Raw genomic sequence first — 8,710 nt, 5'->3', positions numbered from 1 at the left:
TTATTATTACTAAGATTATAATTAAGCTCTTACTATGTCAAGTACTTACTATGAACAGTGTCTGGCGCATAGTATGTACTTAAATACCATAAAAAAAGTACTGTTCTAAGCAGTGGCATACATAAAAGTTAAACAGTTTGCACCACAATCCTTATCCTACATGGCATTCACAGTCTAAGACTTAGAGCCCTGCTATTGAGCCAGTAGAAAGAATGCATCTCTAGAAATCAAGACACCTATTCCCCAGTTCTGCCTGTAACAATGCAGGTGAACACCTCACATCTAATTTGCAATCTGTGGCCCACCTGCTCATTGCACTTTTATCCAACAGGAAAATGCCTGGCAAAGGTGAGAGAGGGCCAAGTGGTATTCAACAATTCACTAGCAATAGAAGTAATTCTTCAGCACAGACCAGAGGTCTCGGGACTCAGGCTAATCCATAGTTCTTGATGGGAAAGATTCCATATTGTACTTGATTTTAGGGTCCTTAACTGACCAAATACAACTCATCAAGTTTAAGTTTTTCCTCTTCCTTCTAGACAAAGTGCCATCTGTTTCCTTCAAATCCTACCACATCCAGACTCCTCACATAGCCCTCAATCAAGGCAGTAAAGGAACAGGATAAAAATAGCATATAAAAATACAATATAGAAAGAGACTGGTGGTATAAGAACAATATATGAGGACTTGAAGGCCATGGTCAAGCAGGTGGCTATGGTCAAAGTCATGATCAAACAGAAGCTGATGATGCATTAGCACCTCTATTATAAAATGCTCAAATGACTGTGCCAACTAGAATCTTCCTGGACCCCAGGAGTCTCAATTACGTGTAGTAGAGTTCAAACCACACCTCTGATCACCAAGTCTACTGTGAAAGGTTTTTTCAATTAGGATGTGCAAGGGAGTGACACATACATACATACATACATAAGGAGCCTGTTCCACCAACGCTTCTTCTTTCTCCTCTCAAGCACTGCTCTGCATGCTTCTATCCCTCTGCATGTGTCTAGTACAGCTACATCTCAACATACCCCCACCCCATAATGCAAAACAGCTGCCTTTTAACTGCCTTAGGAGTCACAGTTGTGGCCCTATGTGGCAGTCACTGATTGGTCCAGGCCCATTACTGGGTAAAACAGGGAGAGAAAGCCCTGCCTCCCTAAATGCTCCACCCACCACCAGGCCCACAATCACCTGCCCTCAAGTTAAGCCCATCAGTGCCTTTGCCAGTCTCTTGTTGTGGCTCATGGGATCACAAACAGTCACTAACAAGAGAGCTTGTTATGGGCTCAGCACAGTAACAACAGCAGTACGAATTGGAAAATGATCTTTTGTTGCAGTCTGTGTGGGTTAAACCTATATTAGAATATAATATTAGAGCAGTTTTGGCATCCACACTCTAAGAAGAAATGATTACAGGGATAGAGGACAGATCCTATACAGAAGCGTTAATGGCAGACAAAGTGAGGGAATGAAATTCAGGACACCAGGACCCTGTCAGTCACCTAGGCCTCAGGTCTATAAGGTTGTCTACATGAAGAGCAATTCTACAGCAATTGTATATTCTTTCTAAAAGAAAACCTGCATTTTCCAGACCCACTAGGAGTGAATTGTCACACAATTGTCACTTTAGCCTTCCAAAAACAGGATAACATGTTGGGTCCTATTAACATAGTTGAGAACAGAGGGACTTGGCCATTATTTTCCAATGTGATATCAGACAACCCTAAGCAGCCTCAAATTGATTCGCCTGTTAGTCATTGTAGAGGTTAAATTAGGAGCATCTGGTTTGAGATTACAAAGTGAAATTCAAAAAGTTAAAGAAATCTACCGTGAAAAAGTCTTTGGTTTTCAGATTTTTGATGAAAGATAATGGAACTGAAGAAAAAAAATCTCCCAGCATATCTCTTGTTTTTTAAATTAGGGACATTAGAGCAAACACATGCATGTCATATTTCATAAATGGAGTAATTTTGGAAGAAGCTGTAAACTCTCCCTTGCCTAGCTAATAAGTCCTGAATATCATCTGTGCTAATACCAAGTGTAAAGCTTAGAGAATTGCATAACCTTGAGTTACTGGTATAGTAGACTACAGTCCCAGCTGAATATGTTAAATAGTGATTTAATTTTATTTCTTTTCACATAAGTTTATAAAATGAATGAAGATCTGTTCATGTGCCAGACATGTCTTTATCACAGTTGTAATCCATCATATATGAATGATCACAAAATTGTCTTTGATTTGGACAGACTATGGGCTACAGTCTATATCACAGTAGATCCATCATTCCTCAAATTTACATTTTAGCATATTTTTGGCAGCAATTTTTATAACATATTTTTCAAAATCACGGTCTCTCTTGCTTTTCCTTCTTTCCCCCTCCATTCCTTCCTTCTATTTTTCTCTGTCTGACATTTTTCACTGGAATCTTCTTAGACTCTGCTGCCAATATATTTTGTTTTCTGACTTTCACATCAGATGTCCTCCTTTGATTGTTCTCTTTGTTCAGTCATTGTCCCATTATTCTGTACCCAGTTACTCCTCTCACTCTCAGCTGTGGTTGATTTCCTAATGCTTTTTTATTCTTGGTCGGTCCCCCCACCTACTCTCACCCTTCTTCAAAATGGATAGGTCAGGCATCCCCACTAGCAGGTTCTATCTGAGTCTTTGCCATCCTAGCTAAAGTGAACTCAATAATTAGTGTACTGTTAATTACAAGTCAAAAGTCACCTTTGCTGGGAAGCAGCAGCATGAGAGAGAGGTGAGGGCAGATATTTAAGTTTACTGTGTGGAAGAAGGCAATGGTAAGCCGCATCTGTATTTTTACCAAGAAAATTCTACGGATACACTACCAGAACAATTGCAGATGGAGGTGGGGTGATCTGGGAGAGTTGTGTCCATGGAGATGACTTAACAACATAAGACAAGACAATTACCCATTCTCTTCATCCTGCATTACCCACTTGGATCTCTAAAATGTTGGGGCTTAAAATACTGAAGTATTGGTCTGGAACTACGTAACTTTGTCCCATCAAGCCCAACCCAAAGGGATTCCATTTAGGTCCATCCCACAACTAAGTTGCTCAAAAGCTTCAGTGCTGGGTCTTGGGTAGGTGACTTCTTAATTATAGGTACGTGGCAGCTCTGAAGTCAAAGGTGATCACCTAAAAGCAGTCCTTCCTGTAAACAGCCACCTATTGTTTCTGTCTGTTTTAAGGGAGTGAGATTGTGATACATCAAGGCAACAAGTCATGTTAACTGAAGCAAAATGAAAGGAAAAAACAATTAAAATTAACACCGGAGGGAATTAGCCATATGACAATGATAAAGAGATTATCAGAATGGATTGAAAACAAAATAAACCACTAAATAAAGATGTGTTTCTAAAAATTGATTTGAATGTGCAACAGTTTAATCAAAATTCCAGAGTTCTTTCATATCTTTTGCTCTTTTCCTTCTACTTTGTGTTTTTGCTTTGATGACTCGATGTATAATCCTTAAACAGCTTAGTTTTTAATGCTATTTACCAAGTGCTTACTATGTGTCAAGCACTGTTCTAAGCAATGGGGTACATACAAATTGATTGATTCATTTATTCATTCAATCTTTTATTGAGCACTTACTGTGTGCAGAGCACTGTACTACATGCTTCGAAAGTACTGTACCAAGTGCTTGGAAAGTACAATCAGATCAGTCACAGTCTCTGTCCCAAATGGGGCTTAGAGTCGAGCAGGAGGGAGACTAGGTATTACATTTTGCAGTTGAGAAAGCTGAGGTGTGGAGAAGTTAAATTACATGTCCAAGGTCACACAGCCGACAAATGGTGGAGCCAGAATCAATCAATCAATTGATCAATGCCATTTGAGCACTTACTGTAAGCAGAGCATTAAACTAAGTGCTTGAGAGTTGGTAGAGACATTCCCTGTTCATAATAAGCTTACAGTCTAGAGCGGGATACAGGCAATAATATATATATAAATTAATTACCGTTACGTGCAAAAGTGCTGTGGGACTGAGAGTGATCATTAAGTGCTTAAAGAGTAGAATCGAGGTTCTTTGTCTTCTAGGCTTGTGCTGTTTCCACTAGGCTGAGCTGCTTCCCAGTATGTTTTCCAAGCTCTAAATTCAAATGGAAAGTAAACACATTGCTACAACTTCCTAAGATTTCCTGAAATTAAACTTTGACTTGTGATGACTCATGTTTAACTTTAGTTGTTCCTTTCTTATAATTGTACCACAATACAAATCAAAATAGAAATGTCAATATAAAGCAACATTGCCAAATACATCCAAACATTATAAAAGCAACCTGAAAAATTTGACAACCGCTGATAAAGTTAAATTTAAAGTGACATAAGTATATGCAATTGGCTGGAGTAAGTATAATTTACTTGTCAATATAGCAGCTCTTTAAAAGATCATAAATTCAGGAGGTTAGAAACATTACCAGAAGCCTGAGTTGTAATATCCTCTGTAAACATTAACAGAGTAAATTGGACTGGATGAAGCAAAGAATAGTTCAGCAGAAAAAAGTGACTGAAATGTGCAATGCAAAAAATTGAGGAATGAAAGAATTCAAAAAAATTGAGGGAGATTTCAGGTCTCCATGGAAAAATAGTTCTTTTAAATAATTCCTCAATTTGATTTTAGCTTTAATTGCAATGTATGAATATTAAAATACCATTAAAACAGGCTTGTGTTCTCTAAGATAGAAAAGCTACTTCTTAAGTGAAATGGTAGAAATTAAAGACTGAAGAAAACTGTTAGGGTGCTTCTAAATTCAACTTTAATTGATTATCCAATTATTATCTAGTGCTTTTCTGGTTTGATTTTTAAGTCAGCTGAAACAACTTCTTCTGAGTAATTAGGAATGGAGATATCAGTCTTCAGATTTTGTTCTATTTTGGGGAGAGAGGAGAGGAATTCAACCTAAATGTAAGTAGGTTTCACATAATTCATATGGATTTCCTATGGTACACAAGCTTTCTCAAGATTTACACTCTATTAATAGAGAAGCAGCATGGCTCAGTGGAAAGAGCCCGGGCTTTGGAGTCAGAGGTCATGGGTTCGAATCCCGACGGCCAACGTGCCTGCTGTGTGACCTTGGGCAAGTCACTTAACTTCTCTGTGCCTCAGTTCCCTCATCTGTAAAATGGGGATGATGACTGCGAGCCCCACGCGGGCAACCTGATCACCTTGTATCCCCCCCAGCACTTAGAACAGTGCCTTGCACATAGTAAGCGCTTAACAAATGCCATTATTATTATTATTATTATTAAACAGAATGCTTTCAATTATTTGTTAGTCTAGCCAAGCTATAGTCACTGTTCCTTTAGGGTTTTGTTGTTGTTGCTGCTGCTATTGTTATTTTAGTATGTGTAGATTCTACCTCATTTCTAGTGTTCATCTCTGAATTCTCCCTGATTTATGATCATTTCTTCCAGAGGGCATGGTTGTCTAGTCTAGGTACACTTCTACCATTTTGATCTCTCATGTCCATTGAGAGCTAGAATATCTTGTCCCGTGTTTTTGACATTCTATCATAAATCAACATGATATGGAAATTGCCTTATTTAAAGAAGAATCTTATGTGATTTACTCATTCATTCATTCAATCATATTTATTGAACACTTACTGTGTGCAGAGCACTGTACTAAGCGCTTGGGAAGTACAAGTTGGCAACATATAAAGATGGTCCCTACACAACAGTGGGCTCACAGTCTAGCCATCTAGAAGACTAGATGGTACTCTCTGTACCATCTTCAGACATATCCTGGTGATTCTGCTTTTCAACTATCTTTATCCTATGAAATGAATTATTAATTGAATGTAACATAAAGTAAAGAACTCCCTTAGATAAAAATATAAATCTTGTTTTAAGACAATCCCAAAAAGGTTGATTCATCTGAACAATGTCAATTAATAGCAAATGAAAGTTTAACATAATATTTTTGTCCCTTCCGCTTTGGGATTTTTAATGGATTGCCTAAATATGCATTATACAAACATATGCTAATAACTGCAACTTCATTTTTAATTATCAAAACCCTAAAGGATAAAATAAAAATTGGATATATTAAGATTTTATGGATAAGAGTTGTACCTCCATATATTGGGAGAAGAAAGACAAGCTATTATCTGGAAAAAATAGATCATCTATGTAAAAATCTAAACAAGGAGCCAGGAAAATTTGTCCCAAATGAAATGTCTGTAGAATAATTTAAATCAAAGAGAATTTGGGTATTCTCATTAGCTCATGGGAATTAACCATCTGGCATATGCAGTGCTATAACTTTGTTTTGAAAAAAAAAATAGGTCTTTTTAACCATTGTGCTAACTATTAAAAATGTAGAAGTGTTTATTATAATCTTCAACATCAGAGTGAGATCTTTGAAAAGTATATCTGGGGCATGGAATCAAAACATATTTGAAAAGTTATTTGAGAGCCAATGACTGATAGAAAATTGCACAACTTTTTCCTGACTCCACAGTTTTATCACCAGGAAAAGTGTAATGTGTATGTGAAAGGTTTCCCTGTGCTAAGATCTAAGAGTATTTACCCAGGATCCATTTGATTCTTTAGTATGACCAAATAAACCTATGTAACTCATTTTACCCTAGATAAATGCATGGAGGCACTCAGATCTCCAGGATGTCATCAATCTATCAGTGGTATTTATTGAGTACTTATATGCAGGGTGCTTGGGAGAGTACAGTACAAAGAGCAAGTATATGCAGTGAATATCAAGTGCTGAAAAGGTACATTCCCCTCTCAGGGTCGCACCTGGAGAGTTTCCAGTACTCTTCCAGTCTCGGCTATGGGAGGGAGAGTCAAGTGGAGGCCTATCCATTCCATTCCTAGCTCAATCAGTGGCTAGCAAGAGGAAGGCAAACTGCTGCAAGTAAAGACTGACCTGTGCTGGGCAGCAGCGGCATGGAAGAGAATCAAAGGTGGAGACTAGAGTTTACTGTGTGGAGAGAGGTAATGGTAAACCGCTTCCATATTTTTACCAAGAAAACCTTATGGATACACTACTAGAACTATTGCAGATGGAGAGGGGGTGCTCTGGGAGAGATGTGTCTGTGATGTTGCTATGGGTCAGAAATGACTTGACGGCATAAGACAAGGAAAGACAAAAGGTACACACCCAAATCTAAATCCATAGGCAGTGCAGAAGGGAGAGGGAAATAGGGAAAATAAGTGCTTAGGGAATGCCTTTTGTAGAATATGAAATTTTAAGGAGGCTTTGAAGGTGGGGAGAGGTGAGATCTGTCATATGTAATGGGAAAGGGAGTTGAAGTGAGAAGGAAGACACAGACAAGGGATCGCTGGTGAGAGAGACAAGCCTGAGGTACAATGAATAGGTAAGTGTTGGAGGAGCAAAGTGTTTGGGCTGGTTGCAGTAGGAAATCAGTGAGGAAAGATAGGAAGGGGAAAGATGATTTAGTACTTTAAAATTGACGATCGTAAGGAGCTTCTGTTTCATGCAGAGGTGAATGGGAACCACTGAAGGTTGTTGAGGAGTGGGGGTAAATGGACAACTTTTTTTTTTTTTTAGAAAAAATGATCTGGGCACAAGAATGAAGTATGGATTATAGTTGGGAAAGATGAGAGGCAGGGAGGTGCAAGTAGGCAAATGTAGTCAAAGCAGGATATAATAATTGCTTGAATCAGGATAGTAGCAGTTTGGATGGACAGAAAAGTGAATTTTAGCGAAGTTATGAAGTTAGAACTGATTGGATTTGGTGAAATATTTGAATATTTGGGTTGAATGAAAGATAAGTAAAGGATAATGAGAAGGTTACAGGCTTGTGAGACAGGGAAGATAGTGTTTTTGGCTAAAGGGATGGTAAAGACTGGGGGGCAGGCAGGGTTTGGGTGGGAAGATGTAGGCACTTTTAGTTTTGGACACTTTAAGTTTGAGGTGTTAGCGAGACATCCAAGTAGAGATGTCCTGGAAGCAGGACTGTAGACTGGAAGTTCTAGAGTGAAATTGAGCAGATTGATTGAGAAGAAAGCAGTGTGGCTTAGTGGAAAGACCGCGAGGTTGGGAGTCAGAGGATGTGGTTCTAATTCCGGCTCCACCACTTGTCTGCTGTGTGACCTTGGGTATGCCACTTCACTTCTCTGTGTCTCAGTTACCTCATCTGGAAAATGGGGATTACGACTGTTAGCCTCATGTGGGACAACCTGATTACCTTGCATCTATCCCAGTGCCTATAACCGTGTTTGGCATATAGTAAGCACTTAACAAGTACCATTATTACTATTATTATTATTATAATATTGTAAACTCCTTGTGGTCAGGGAATATATTTGCTAACTCTGTTGTATTTTACTCTCCCAAGCACTTACTACAGTGCTCTGTAAACACTAAGTGCTTAATAAATACCATTGGTTAATTGATTGAGTGATTGACTGCAGTAGAGAGATAGAGACAGAGAGGTCAGGACTGGAGAGGTAGATTTGTGAATCATCAGTGTAGTGATTGTTATTGAAACCATGGGAGCAAATGAGTTCTCCAAGGGAGTGGTTGCAAATTCAAAATAGAAAATTCATAACTGAGCCTTGAGGGACTCTTATGGTTAGAAGGTGGGAGGCAGAGGAGGAGCCTATGAGAGAGACTGAGACGGCACAGTCAGAGAAGTAATAGGAGAACCTAGGAGAGGACAGTATCAATGAAGCCAAATTAGATAATGTTTCAATA

At 38.6% G+C, this 8,710-nt stretch overlaps 1 non-coding gene across 1 annotated transcript; it reads left to right on the top strand.

Moving 5' to 3' along the window:
• The first annotated feature begins 6,768 nt into the window (after positions 1-6,768).
• On the top strand, positions 6,769-6,906 carry LOC119927508. The gene has a single exon (XR_005450504.1). It is a non-coding gene; the product is annotated as a small nucleolar RNA SNORA7 (small nucleolar RNA).
• Positions 6,907-8,710: the final 1,804 nt, after the last annotated feature.

This window comes from Tachyglossus aculeatus, chromosome 4 (genome assembly GCF_015852505.1).
Source record: "Tachyglossus aculeatus isolate mTacAcu1 chromosome 4, mTacAcu1.pri, whole genome shotgun sequence".
NCBI lineage: Eukaryota > Metazoa > Chordata > Mammalia > Monotremata > Tachyglossidae > Tachyglossus > Tachyglossus aculeatus.
Note: the sequence above shows the minus strand (reverse complement) of the source record. Positions and strands in the feature narration are given on the sequence as shown.